Source organism: Arvicanthis niloticus, chromosome X (assembly GCF_011762505.2).
Source record: "Arvicanthis niloticus isolate mArvNil1 chromosome X, mArvNil1.pat.X, whole genome shotgun sequence".
In the NCBI taxonomy this organism is placed as follows: domain Eukaryota; kingdom Metazoa; phylum Chordata; class Mammalia; order Rodentia; family Muridae; genus Arvicanthis; species Arvicanthis niloticus.
Window position 1 is genome coordinate 92,414,172 of NC_047679.1, and position 14,884 is coordinate 92,429,055.

Consider the following 14,884-nt stretch of genomic DNA (forward strand, 5'->3'; position numbering starts at 1 on the left):
TCAGCTTTAACCTGACAAGCAGTATTTACAGCATACCACGGAATTGCTAAACATGAACAGGTTGCTGGTTCCTGGTGTGACATAAAGTTCGTCATTACAAAACATGTCTGTGTCTGTTTCTTTTCTGCGCCGAGCCCTTTGCGTCTTGCTTCCTGTTAGATGGTAGTAGGTGACTAAGACACTTCGCACTGTGGTCTTGAGACCCCTTATTTTAATTGACAGGTACCCCTCCAACAAACACAGCAGATTACATTCAGCAGTTAAAGGATATTTAATTTAGTTCAGAATCACTTCCAGTGCATGACAGGTTCTTCATTAATATTTACCTGTTTAAGTCCCATCCAAGGAAGCCTTAACTAATTTCCTTAATGCATATGCCCCCTACCATATACCTTGTAGATAGGCTAAGCAAGAAAAAATGTCCATTGGGGAGAATGGGATTGAACTACAATATTGCAGAGATGGGGGGGGGGCAGAGAAAATGTTGCGCAGTAAGTAATCTCTGCGCTCCCAGTTTGTTGCAGATGATCGTGACCTCACATAAAAGACTGCTGATCAAGACAGACTATAAATGTTTTCATTAAGAAGTTTATATTTTAAAAAAAGATGTTTATATTAATGATATCTATTCACAGATACATATATAAATACACATATGCATATATATGCATATAAGATCATATACTCTGACAAAAGCCATTAATCAGTATACATAAATTGTCATGTAAAGACAACTGGAGTTGTGTACCCATGTAAGGACAATGAGAAAGAGCAATTAACATGCCCCACAGAAAATTATTTCTTCACTTCTTTTTCAGCATCTCTCTTCCTGTCACACACAGACACACACACACAGAGGCACACACGCACACACACAGGCAGACACACACAAGCAGACACCCACACACAAACACACACAGTGGCACACACACACACACATACACACACACACACACACAGGCACACATTCACACAAACAGGCACACACACACACACATACACACAGAGGCACACACACACACACACACACACACGTTCACACACACACACACTGGCCTTTAAGAGGAGTATAATTTTTGGCACTTTTCTATTGGGGAATCATTTATAACTCTCAACCCCACCTTACAGCAGGTAGATCACAGGATATTTAATTATGTTTTTCATTCACTAAACTTGTTTTTCTGGTCCTTTGGGAATGTGAAAAAATATTTGCAATGTGAACATAATTTCTCTCCCAGTAGCACCTATCATCTACAGAAGCAAGCCCAACTCAAATCCTGAATATCAGAAGGTGAATAAGGCTTGCTATTTCAATGTCAAGGTAGGATTTGGGGTGCTTAGCCAATATGGACATTGATCTTTTTTCTATCTACAAAATGGAGGGGGGGGGGTGTTGTTAACCCTTCCTCTGCCGCCGTTTAGGGCCTTTTTTTCCCCTGCGATGTAGAGTTTTATGTATAACAGTGATGACTTTTTCAGGTAATAACATGACAGGCTTTGATGCAGTATGAATTCACAGGAAAAAGAAGAGAGTGATAACTGATATTTTTGAAAACCTCCTGGATGTCAGGCAGGGTTCAAAAGTATTGCATATATACATTATGTCATAATATCTTCATAGCATTATTATGAATAGAATAGTCTATCAAATGTTATTGGCACCAATCAATTTCCCCCTCCGTTTCCAAAGAAACTCTCATAGAGCAAGGCAAGGAAGCACTATGTTCTTCTCAGGTAGCCATGTAAGCACAAAGAAGTACTATTTATCCAGCAATAAAAATAAAAACAGAGAGTCCTGGGCTGCAATAGAGCACTTGCCTAGCATGTGCAATGCATCAGGTTCGATCTCCAGAATTGCAAAAAAAAAAAAAATTTCTCCCTAATTTTAAGCTGGATACCTGTGACAGTATGCCACAAATCCAGTAAGGATTTAAGAAATATTAGCACTGACACCCACTGTGGCTCACAGAAAACAGTAGATTTTTCTCTCCAAAAAATATGCCTTGAAATTCTGGTTTTTGCAGTGTTCTCAATATTGCTTGGAATTAACTATTAAGAAATATTTCTTAATTTGGATAATAAATACCCAAACTTCAATAATAATCTGAAACCTAAATGAATCCTCAGCATCTTACTGCTTCATTTTATTTTCTCCAAATAAAAACCATGTATGTTTCCAAATACAGGAAGCACAAAAACAGACAGAATTTAGGATGGAGATTATCAGCAACCAACATCAAGTATCTTCATCTGCTCTTAAATTTGTCCAAAGCTTGAGACTGAAGATTGCAGTTTGCTGAGCTCTGCTGCAAAACAATAATTAAATTCTAGGAGCTAATGACTCCTTAGTCTCCAGACTATTTGGTTAGAATCATTAAAGTGTGTCCTGCCACTTCACTTATATAACAGTGAAATCCTTCAAGAAACAAGAATATACAATACTTGTATTGAGATTATTTTAGCAGAGCGTCCTTGAAAGCTTACTGTCTAATGAAATTAAATGCTTAATTAGCTTATTAATTAGGTAGCTATATGCCAACTATGAATGCTTTATATATTGGGGTTAATAAGATACTATTATAATAAAATAATAATATAATAAATAGTCATATGATCAATTAAACTTACATGAGCATTTTGAATCATTATAAAGTTCTTTGACCTTTAATGATGTTTAAAAGATTATTTATCATTTGTCGTGATTATAATGCTATTTTTCTATGTGTTGTAACTGGTAAATTACAGAAGAAAATCATCATCCATCAGCCTAATGAATGTTCCACAATTCAATCTGTCATTGCCTTTGATTTTAAGATTTCTTTAAATACTGAGAACATAGCTGCAGAACATCTTAATAATCTCTACTTTATACACTCAGCATTGGAACCAACAACAAATTTAAGGCATTGCTTTATTTATCCAGCCACTAGCAGGTATTTTAATTCACAATTGGAATACTATAAACAGGATTTCAAATAAGATGCACAAGAACTGGAATATCGAGTTTGTGTCCTGCTACAAAGCAACTATCTCTATTTTTCTGCTGAGTCCTCCTCCCAGCTGTGGTTAAGACTGTACCATCCACACTGTCCTAAAGACACTTGTGAGTTACATCACATGTATACATCTACCTGTCGTTTAATACCATTATTAAGGGTGCATAGATGGTCAGTTGCATGGTCTAATTTTAAGAAGAACTAGAAAAATCTTTTGACCCCAAACTGCCTTCATGGCCCTTTGTATAACTTGAAATCCTCCTTTCAGGAACAGTCTTCTGTACTTTTATTTGTGTCCTCTTTTAACCACAAATATCTACTTCAGGGGTCAATAGTGTCCTTGCCTATTTAATGTAGTATAACTGTATTATAGAAAGCAGAAAGCTTCGAGAACTGCATTACCTCACACAACAGCCCCACACAAAAGTGTATCCTTATGAGTTCATAAATATACATCACCTAACATCAAGTTTCTTTTGGACATTTTGGATATTTTCTGGGGAATAAGAAAGGGAACACATTTCTGATCCAAATAGTGAAAAGTGAGTAAGGGAGAATGAAGAATTGCAGTCTCTTAGGAGACAATCTAAATGATTGTGGTAGGTTATGAGGCAAGCCTTAGAGGAAAGAGTGTGAGTAATGCACTTGGCCTTTTACAGAAGATGGGGCAGTTACACTGGTAGTGTAGCAGGGTGGGTGGGTGCATGTAGTGTGAAAACTTAAACAATTACATACTATAATGTCACGTCAACTAATGTCCAGACAAAACTATCATTAGACTAAATGGCTATGCTTGCCATGTCATTTCACTTTGATGAAAACACATTTCTTCTTTAATGACATTAATAATGTGCCTTTGATGGAGTGGCTTGTGTCCACACCTTTTAATATTAGCTCAGAAATCAACACTCATTCAGTGTTTTTCACATACAGCTTCCTACAATCAAAGCATGAAGATCAAGTTATCAGTCATTCATCTTAAGAAAATAATAAAAGATGATGATAATAATAACTATTATTCATTGATAATTGCTGCATAATATAATACAAATATAAAAAAAAGTTTACCTATATTTTCTCATTTAAGCCTCATACCTATCCCATGAGAAGTTATTAGCCACAGTCTCTATATTGGCTAACTGAGGCATACAAGCAGGTGAAATAATCTGCTCAACTGTAATGAACAAACTTAGGTCTGAAAGCAGGCAGGTTGCAATCTAGTGGTCATGTTATTACACAGTAAACTGTTGTTTCTGTTTAGGCACTGTTTATGATATAAGTGCTAGGCATTGAACAGGTGCATATGGATATGAAGATATCATTAGTGACAATCTCTCTTAACCCTTAACTGTTGTCGAAGCAATAAAATAGGCATGCAGCACCAGATTTAGCTATCAAGCTTTAAAACATAGATCAAAGAATTTAGAAATAGTGGTGCTGGCAGACCATAAGGTAAGCATCTGAGTGAAAGATTCCTGTGAAGCACAAGGTTTTAACATCAGCATTCAGTAGCAAAGTGATTTTAAGGTTGAAGTCTACACAGCAAGCCAGGCTCAAAAAATAACAAGAATATGTCTCAAAAATGTGTGTGTGGGAACACAATAAAGTTCATAGGAGTTACAGAACTATAACACACAAAAAAAATCAAATGAGATCAGGGAAATGGTATATATAGAGAGAAGATATGCACACAAGGCCTGGGGCTACTACAGCTATGTAGGTTCTGTTATATATGGTTTGTGCTCTGTGTCACTTCAAGAAAGACCAGTCATTTTTGGTCATTATTTTAAAAAAGCTAGGCATTTGAGATTTGAGTACGGAAACTGAACTTATGGGAGTTCATGACTAATAGCAGAATACTGCTGGAGATATTGGAAAAACTGAAACTATCGTAAGAGTCTGGGACAGAGCTCATCCTACCAAACATTCCTCAGACCTATATGGTCTTCCAGGTCTGGTTCATTCCCTACCACCTGCAGTAAACTTTTGCCAACTGGCAATTATATATAATGAAACCGTTGTCTAAGAATTGTAATCAATTAGCAAATTTTTATTGATTATATTGCCAGACTTAGGAACTTAATGTGGACCTTTAAGAACAGAAGCATCTAACCCAATTACCTCCCTGAACATAGTTTAGGACAATTAACGATTTTAAGACTTTAATTAGGTTAGGTAAAGTTGAGTACTAAAATACCCAGTATTATATTCCATTTAACAGTGAAATATGCACATATTGTGTGGCGGATAGAGTTTGAAGAGGGGGAAAAGTTTGATCATTTAGGAGACTGCTTGCTAAGTGGTAAACAAACCTGTGCTTAATGTTAGGATCAGTTCCATATTCTAGCTCTATTTCATAACTTTTACATTATTTAAAATTTACCATCATAACTCAGTGATCCACCCTCTTTTTGTGATGTGGAATGATGGGTGAGTCTAATTGTTTTTCTTATCTAATTATAGGCTATCAAAGGTTCCTATTCTTAAATTGCTTATCATGATACAAATATGAATGTTGTTAACTTTTGTAACTTTACATCTTTAAAGTTAACTTTATGATTTATTTTTTTAACTTTATGATTTATAACCAGCCGGGACATAATTCAATCAATTTTGAATTAGCCACTGACTCCTGGAAGTTGAGTAGGCCCATACTTCACATATGATCTAAAAGAGCTTCAGAGAAAATGTGATGCTTTTATTCTTGTGTGAAGTAAATACAAAAGATCTTATACTTTTCTAGCAATACTTTAAAACTACAGTTTAAGGGAGCAAAAGGAATAGCTTGATTGATAGACTTTTTCCTTTCCCCTTCCGTCATATATCTACTTCAAAATAATTGCAAACGACAAAAATGGTAATATAATTATGCAGTAAAATGATTATTCGTTGATACCATGATTCTTGCCTTTCCAAATATTATTTAGATAGTCAATACAATAGATTCATTGCATGGGATTATTTTTCTCTTTTTATTGGGCAATAGTGTATATCAATTTTTCAGATACATCTATTACTGAGCCTCAGCCAATTTTCTAAATTTTACTTCATTACATCTATAAAACATATTGTCCATATTAATCACACACACACACACACACACACACACACACACACACACATATTCCAAATTAGTCAACTATAAATTGAAATAAGAAACCATTAAGAATTATGGAATTTTATTGAGTATTATTTTAAGGGCTTAGTGTATTTCCAATGCTGTTTTAGACAATTGATAAAAGCAAACTTGCATTTCATATTCAATTTCTCAAACAAAACTAGTATTCAAAAAAAGCTATGCAATGAGTAACATTTATTTCTCTTTCTTTTGTTCCTCCTCAGAATAAATGAAAGGAAAATGAGAATGACGCTTTTCCCTCAAATCTACCACTTATTTTTCTCATTTCCATAGTGGTTATAGACTCTTATCACTAGTTCTTTAACTATCACCAAAGAAAAATATTTCAATTCTCCACTTGAGCTTAACATATACATACTCCGCTTTAACCACAGTACATAAACAATGTAGAGTATTTACTGGGTTAACAGCAATAAACTGACAAAGTTGTTGTGAAATATCAAGAATAAATAGAGTCTCAAGTATGTTATAAAATTAATGAGATTTTGGTAAAGGTAGGACTTCGAGAATGACAGCAAACTAATTCTCATTCTTAGTTTAGGCAGAAATATACAGTTTTGCAACAGAGAGTGAAGAATAAAGGTATTTTGCTGACTACAAAGCAAAGAAGCAAAAGCCAGACATGGTTTTTGTATGCCTGAAATCTGAGTGCTCACAAGGCAGGAGAGTAGTGAGCTAAAGGCTAGCCTGTGGTACAAGTCAAGTTGTTATGAAATGTATAGAATGATCTTATCCTGCAATAAGTAAACACAAATAAAATAAGAAATAATGCTTAAAATGCAAATGTTTTAAAATTTTATATATACAATATAGAAAATGTCACTGATAACATAAAAAGCATCAAATTTTCCATTCTAATTTTAATGAAAATAGACATTGTACTCATTATCTGGCACTTAGACTATTGTGGTTTAGTTTATTTTTGTTTGTTGCTTTTAATTTAATCCTTCAACATTCAATGATTCCTATCTACCAGGCATGTTATTAAAGATCTTATGATCTTTAATCATTGATTTAATCATTATGATCATTGTCTTGGATATTACATTGAATAAAATCTATCCATTTTATCAACTTATATACTCACAGATGAGGATAACACTTTATTCATGATTATATGGATAGATCATTACATCTTTGTTTACTTCAATGTGCATTTGCTGAATAGTTAATATATAAAATAAAAGCACTATGGAAAACTTTTAACCTGAAATGTTAGACTTAAGCAACATGAAGTTTAGTCCTGTATTAGCCTCTGTATTTTTTGCTGTTCACAGAGTAAACTCTAGGTAGCTAGCTAGGTAGTAGAGCATTTACTTAGCCTGCGTGAAGGTCCTTGTTTCAGTCCACAGCAGTGGAAGTTAAAAAAAAAAAGGTTAAACTAGGTGTTTATTAATATCCCTTCAAATACTACAAACTAAGAAAAACTTCAAAGGTTATCTAGTTCTGAAAACTGACTTCTAATAATAATGCAGAGATAGGAGATATTTTTTCTGTCTCAGAAAATAATAGCTACAATTCTTCAACCACATAAGAAAGTGTTATACAAGCAAAAGCCAGCCCTCACTTCTGTCATTTTCCCATTCAGTGCCCTATATTTGAAATGATTCATCTTTTAAGAGTAAGCAGAAATGCCTCTTGTTCTTTTATTTCTTGAAGTGAACTGAAAAGATTCTTACTAGTTGGAACAAAACTAACATAATAATGGCTAGTGATCTAAATTCAATGGTAGTACAGCTCCAAACCTGACAAAAGGAGGTTTTGTGACATCAAAACCCACAAACTTATACCTTACTATTAACCAAGTTTATCAATTACCAAATTTCTTAAGCTATATACATATTACTTAACTAATTATTATTGATTCCTTCCATTGAATTTTTAACCAAATCCGCATGGCTGGGTGTGATGACCTCTGTCTGTAGACCATGAACATGAGAAGGGGAGACAAAAGCATCAGAAGTTCAAGGTCAGCTTTGACTGCATAGGATGTTCAATAGCCTAGGCTTCATGAAACAATGCCTTAATACACACACACACACACACACACACACACACACACACCTTCTAGCCATGTTTTGTTTATATAGCATGCTAATATCTTAGGAAGAGAAACTGAAGGTTTTAAAAACCTTTTTAAATTTTGCAAACGCATTATAAACCCACAGAAGTAAAAAAAAAAAATTAAATGAACTGCAACCTCTGCACAAAATTATTTCTACAACAGATTGAAGAACAATGCAGGGATTCATATTGCCAGCCTGTGAACACAGGCAATTTATTGTTATGCCTAGTAAAAAGGAAAGTTAGAGATATTTTTCATTTCTCCATTTTGCTATATATTACCTAACAGGTTCATTTATAATATTATTCCTAATATTTATTGTATATTAAATTTATGTTATCATGTACATGGGTACACACACACACATACACACACACACGATTTTGCATTTTGTGTCAAGGCTTCATTTTGCAGACCTACCTATCATAATGTAGATCAAACTGACCTCATATTTGTGTTTTCCTATCATTGGATACAGAATTTTGGTACTGCCTATGTACACCATCATAATCAGCCCATTTTCTGAATATTTTTTATTTAATGTACTTTTAAAATCTACTATAGGGTTATATGTTAGCCAAAGAACTATACTTATATTTTAGACTGCACTTTTCCTATCTTTTACTAACTTATTTTCTTAACAAAAGCAATATAAAGGTGAAAGTGCTTTAAAATAATCACAGAAATACTTATTAAAGGTAGGTCTAATTTTTACATAGTAATGACTTTTACCTCTAGTTTTGGCTTATATGTTCTTTTATTTGATTTTCAGTGTAATTGCAAAATAATTAGAAGCCATATTGTAGCATCAATTATGCAAATGAGACCTTAAAAGTAAATAAGTTTAAATATTGTTTTCATGATCACACACTTAATTGTGCCACAAGATTAAAACAATTCTTTGCTTTCTCCATAGTAATTCCAGTATACTCCCTCTCTTATATGTTACAGATAGTCACAAAGAAATTTTGGTGCCAATAAATAAATGACAAAATTAAGAAACTGAAGGGGTTGGTGTGTTCTTGGTGGCACAGCGTTTGCCTATTTTAACATGTGGAAGGCTCTGAGCTTCATCTTCTGAATCATTAAACAAAAGTTACATAGGTGTGTGTGTGTGTGTGTGTGTGTGTGTGTGTGTGTGTGTGTGTGCGAGAGAGAGAGAGAGAGGGGGGGAGAGAAACAGAGGCAGAGGGTAGAACTTACTCGGAAATGATTAAATAATTAAAATAAATAATAAATCTTTGTGTTTCTGCAAAGGAGTAGACACTCATTTAAATATGGTCAAAGGTTATATTAACACAACAGATTGATGAGCAATGTGTCTTTGATGAAAACTTAACAAAATCCAAATTACTTTCTGTAGAATAAATTGGGATGTCAGCCCCGCCAATGTAGTTTAGCCAGGCAAGGTTTCTTTAAAGTCAATGAAGCATGGTTTGATTTCCTCCTTTAATTTTCCCCAAATGCCTCAATTTATTTTACCATTTTCTAATTATTAGTCCTACCCTGTTCATTTTTACTGTGATATTCAGAGCCCATGTAACAGAAGGTGCTTTCATTATTTTACAATGTAATTTTTGACACTATTATAGAATGATGATATAACGATACACATAATGCTACCACCCCCTAGAGGTAAACCTTCTTTTCTTTCTAGAGAAGACTATTAAATATAAATAAATCATTAGATTATTTAATTCCCAAATCACTTTTCAGTGTAGAATTCTGAATGGGAATTCATTAACATCAGTGTTGCCAACTTCCAGGTTAAGATTAAATTTCATGACTAGAAATTGTCTGGTGTGTTAAACATATTCTTAGATCTAATAGAACACATAGGCTGTTAGTACATAAAGGCTTCAAAGGACAAAGACCATGGGCACTTGTACGACTAGTGGCCCTTATTCCATCCCATAGGAACTTTCCTGGTCCCTAAATTGGAAGGTTTTTTTAACTGGGGAATATTCAATTTTGTAATAAGAGTGTCTTTTAATCTTTGGGTGACCATAGACACTGAGAAGAAGTGAGGGAAAGGTCATCCATAGTGTATTCATGACTCCTATCAAGACGGTCTTTTGATTTTTAATTGTTTTCCTATGAAAACAATATCCGAATATCTTTCACCGTTTTTTAGTGAATTTCAAGTTGCACTATTTGTGATTGTGTAAAATAATTTCAAAGTAATCAATCAGTTAAATCTACTCTGGTAGATTTTAAATTGTGGCACTCAGGTCTCTTCTTGATCTATTCTAGGAAACATACAGATTTCTATTTCTATCTTCATCAATGGAGACCTATATTTTTAATCCTGATTGTACCTCAGGTCATAAAGCATAACAGAGAATATAACACCTGTTCTCAGAGTCATAGAACTGTCAAACCAGGATTTGATGTCCATTTCTTCTCATAAATTGTATTAGTATGCAACAAAATTAAAACAATATGTAAAGAAGTACTAAATAGATGCCATGCATACAATTAGAAAAGAGTAGTAATTGTGGTAATTTTATTAGACAAAATAAAAGCTTAAATATTTGAATTATTTGACTTCTATAAATCTGAGTAAGCTGTTCATTTGACTCTGATATATTCAGTTGTTTGATTATAATAACTGTTATTCCATAATACCAAAAACTATTTTATTAGTATATTTTTAGTAATATTAACAAAGCATTTCATAATTTTCAAGGTTTAGATGATGCTCTGAAAGTAACCACTCATTAAGTACTAAACATTCTAGTAAGGGAATAGAATTAAGGTAGTCTCATATTTCTGACTGACCTCCTGTTGCATATAGATTTTTGAAAATGAAAACGAGAAATATAGTCCTCTTGTGTGTGTGAGCAAGGGAGAGGTAGAGAGATAGGGGCAGTTTAAGCATTCAAGGAGGTCAGAGGACATTCTTTAGTCAATTTTATCTTTCCAAATCTATGTGGGCTTCATGGCTTAGACTCAGGTTTCCTGCCCTGCACTCTATGCATGCTACCCACTAAGACAGCTTTCTGTCTTGTTATTGATTATGTCTTAAAATGCCTACCAAGGTTAAAAGGGGGATCTTAATTAATTTTTAGTAATATGGATAGTTGTTATTTATTAGTGATGAAGCCATAGAGTGAATTTTAGGCTCTTAACTCTGAATTCAGGCTCTTTCCCCCCTTGGTCCACTGCCTCTTGAAGGCCATGTGGCATAATAATGAAAGCTTTTAAATTTTTGAATATATCATATTGTCCTTGAGAATCACATCATGCTTAATAAATTCAGAATGAACAGAAAATACATTTTCATTCTTGGCTTCAAAAATTAGAAACAGTACAAATATGTGAATTACTTAAAGACTGTGGCTTTTATTATTACTGCCATAAATATAGGAGATACACTTCTGTTTGTTTAATATATTGTATGTATGCATATTAACAACAGGCAAAAAGCAGAATCAATTTTGAGGTTTATATTAGATGACTGACCAGTCGATTGGCCACATACACTTATTTCTGTTAGCTTTGATGTCTTAATTTGAGCAACTGAGGTCTGAAATAGCTCAAGGCTGGATGCTTCCTTTATAAATCACATCTTTTTAAAATGTACAGATGTAAGCATGAGTCACTAGATACAGAAGTCCATCTTTAATCCATTATGTCATTTTCATAAGAAAACAAACCAGTGACCTTCATGTCCTTTTAAAGGCAATGACTGAACTCCAGTAAAAAGACAGTTTAATAAAATGAAATTGGTTTCCTCCTATGTTTATTTTCCATTCGTTTATATGTGTACCTTTTATCCATGGATCGGTTTGAAACTATTTTGAAACATCCATTAGTATATTTTCATATTGATAGAGGAGAAATCAAGTCTCCTTTGGGGGTTCTTAGTCTCATTAATAAAAAAAAATCAAGAATAGACTCAGATAGACGCACAAAGGAAAATGTTATTAGAGTTTAAAAGATGAACCCCAAGCTGTGAAACCACAGCAGTTACCAAGGGAAGAAAATAGAGAAGCGAAGGGGAAAAAGAGACACCCTTTAGGCTGGCATGCACATCAGATGCATGATAAACAAACAGCCACATGGCAGGAAGGCAGGTTTAAAGAAAATGCAAGAAAGCTTAAAATGTTGAGGGAAAGGCCCTCCAAAAAGAGACAGAAAAACCAGAAAATAGGAATGGAAAGAGCCTAATAAGTAACCAAGTCATGATTCAAACCCAGCTTTGTCCATCTACAAACGCTGGGCACACATCTTTTTTTTTATTGCACCTGGAATTAAAAAACAGCCTACCAGTTCAAAAATGTGCCAAATACCCATGCACAAAAGGTACTATGAATACAACATCTACTCAGACCTAACATTGTTCCCCAGGCCTGAGTTGGAACACAGGTTAGGAGATAGACATTGTATGATAGCTTCTCCAAAGGAGGAATATGTGGGTCCTTAAAGACCTCAGTTCACTTTTAAAAGTGGAGGAAGGGTTATGCACTAAGAGCATAGGAATGAAAAAATCTGTGCAAGATGTTATATATTGGGCAGAAGTCTGTCACCTAAGGTTTTATTCTTGGAATCCAAGGTGTCAACAGTGTTAGGACAATGACTTATCTCTGTGACTTATCTCTGCGAAAGTAAAGGACACACACACACACACACACACACACAAATTGACAATAGAAATAACAAAGTTTCATTCTACCTTTTTTTATCTTGTGATCCCAAGGGAGGTGTCAATGTTATTTTGTTTTGAACAAAAGTAGCTTTAAGTAAAAGTACCTATTTTGTTCAGGGATGATGTTTGCTCAGAGTGTAAAGTAGTTGCTATACAAGTGTGAGGACCAAAGTTCAAAACCTGGCATATGTTTAAAAGTATAAGTCTGATGGCCTGAGTTTGATGGCAGATTTTATGGCAGAAGGAGAGAACCAACTTCTGGATGTTGTCTGATTTCCAGGTGCACACTGTGGCACATGCCTGCCAACACACATACATCAAAGATGCACAAAGATGATGATGACGACAGTGATCTCTTGATAGTAATGATGGTGATGTTGATAATGACCCTTTGACCTTTGTTGCAAGTATCACTGACAGTCCATTCTATTGACATCTGTTCATCTTGACAACAAATGATAGTGTATATTTAAAAAGGCATATCAGATCAAGATAGCAAAGACTGAGATTTTTAAAGACAGCATAGAAACTTGAGGTGAAAGTTAAGAAAAATTAAAGTAACAACACAACACAATAAAGTAGTAGGCTGTAAGTACCATGTCGTTTAAGTAACACTCAGTGAAATGAGAAAAAAAAATTGTTTTGAAAAGTGTGGAAGAAACAGAGAAAATCATAACCTCTTTATGCTAGAATTTATATCAACTATGCAACTGGAAGAAACCACACTGAGAGAGTTTGGAACATGTGTTTGAGAATGATAAAAGCTTAGATATATTTTTTACCTACATGTAGGTGCAAAACTGACTAAACTATTTTTAAAATGAGCATGTGTTTATCACATATTTACCATACTTCTTTAAAGATTCATTGAAAACCTAAATAAACAGGGGCTGGAACTCTACAGTCTACCTGTGGTGTTACTTTAATCCGGAATGGAGGACATCCCTTTCTTTTTAAATGAATATGACAATCTGTTAATTAGTAGAGAAGTACATTCAGTTCTTTTGTGATGCTACTATCCACTGGATCAGGCCTCAATATTGGCATTTTAATGATCATTGAGCCTAAGATAGGCATGCTTTTGGTAGGTACTTGAAAAACCTGTTTCAAATTTTGAAAACCTATTATTTCAACTGGGACTTCTGTTTAGACTTCACTGCCTTCTTAGGAGTTTTAAAGGGCAATTTTGAATTGAAACTATGCTTTTGTTTTATTAGTATAGGCTAAGAACAGAAGAGCAACGATTTGTATAACATTTAAATAAATGTCTTAAATAACCACAGAACTGTCCTTCATGTCACTTTATAAATTAATTATAGGTCATCTCAAATGCAATAATATCGGACTTGGAAAACTTTAAAACTGAGTGCTTTAAGACATGCATTTGTATTAATATTTAGAGCACAGTTGTGCTCAATGCCATCTTGCCATCTTGAATCACTGCCCAACAAAAAGAGAGAATCAAATTTATTGTGGGAATTTAAAATTGTAATAGTTCAATAAGGTAATAAAAGATCAAAGACTTGAACTGACAATATAGGTATCATAAAATGTATCTAAAATTCACAACTCAATGATGGGAAAAAGATATCTTTATAGATAAAAACATTGTCATAAAGAAGGTTCTGAACCATGAACTAGAGAACTCAGTGGAATGTCCCTGTAATGGGAGACAGGTACATGAAAAATGGCATAAATTTGAGGCCAGCCTAGGCTTCATGATTCTATTCAAACAACAACAAAGAAAAGAAAAAGAAAGTATCATAATTAGGCTGGTTGGACACTCATAGAAAAGAGTTAATTTCATAGCAAAGGAAGGACTCCTTTTTGAAAAATCAGAATTAACATTTTAAAAATCCACTCGAAAACATAAGACACATTAAAAAAAATAGTTTTACTTGTCAAGTTTCAGAGAAATCTGTCTAAAAAAACCTAACAGGTTCAATGTTTTTTCCCCATGAAGGAGCAGAAATGCTCCATTATAAGATTACCTCAATCTCCTCATGTGGGGGAACACCTGAAATAAACAAATC

The 14,884-nt window shown here is 34.0% G+C and overlaps 1 protein-coding gene across 1 annotated transcript in view; it reads left to right on the plus strand.

Annotated features, from left to right (window-relative positions):
- The window catches only part of Htr2c (5-hydroxytryptamine receptor 2C), a 196,578-nt gene that overhangs the window by 1,423 nt on the left and 180,271 nt on the right, over positions 1-14,884 (plus strand).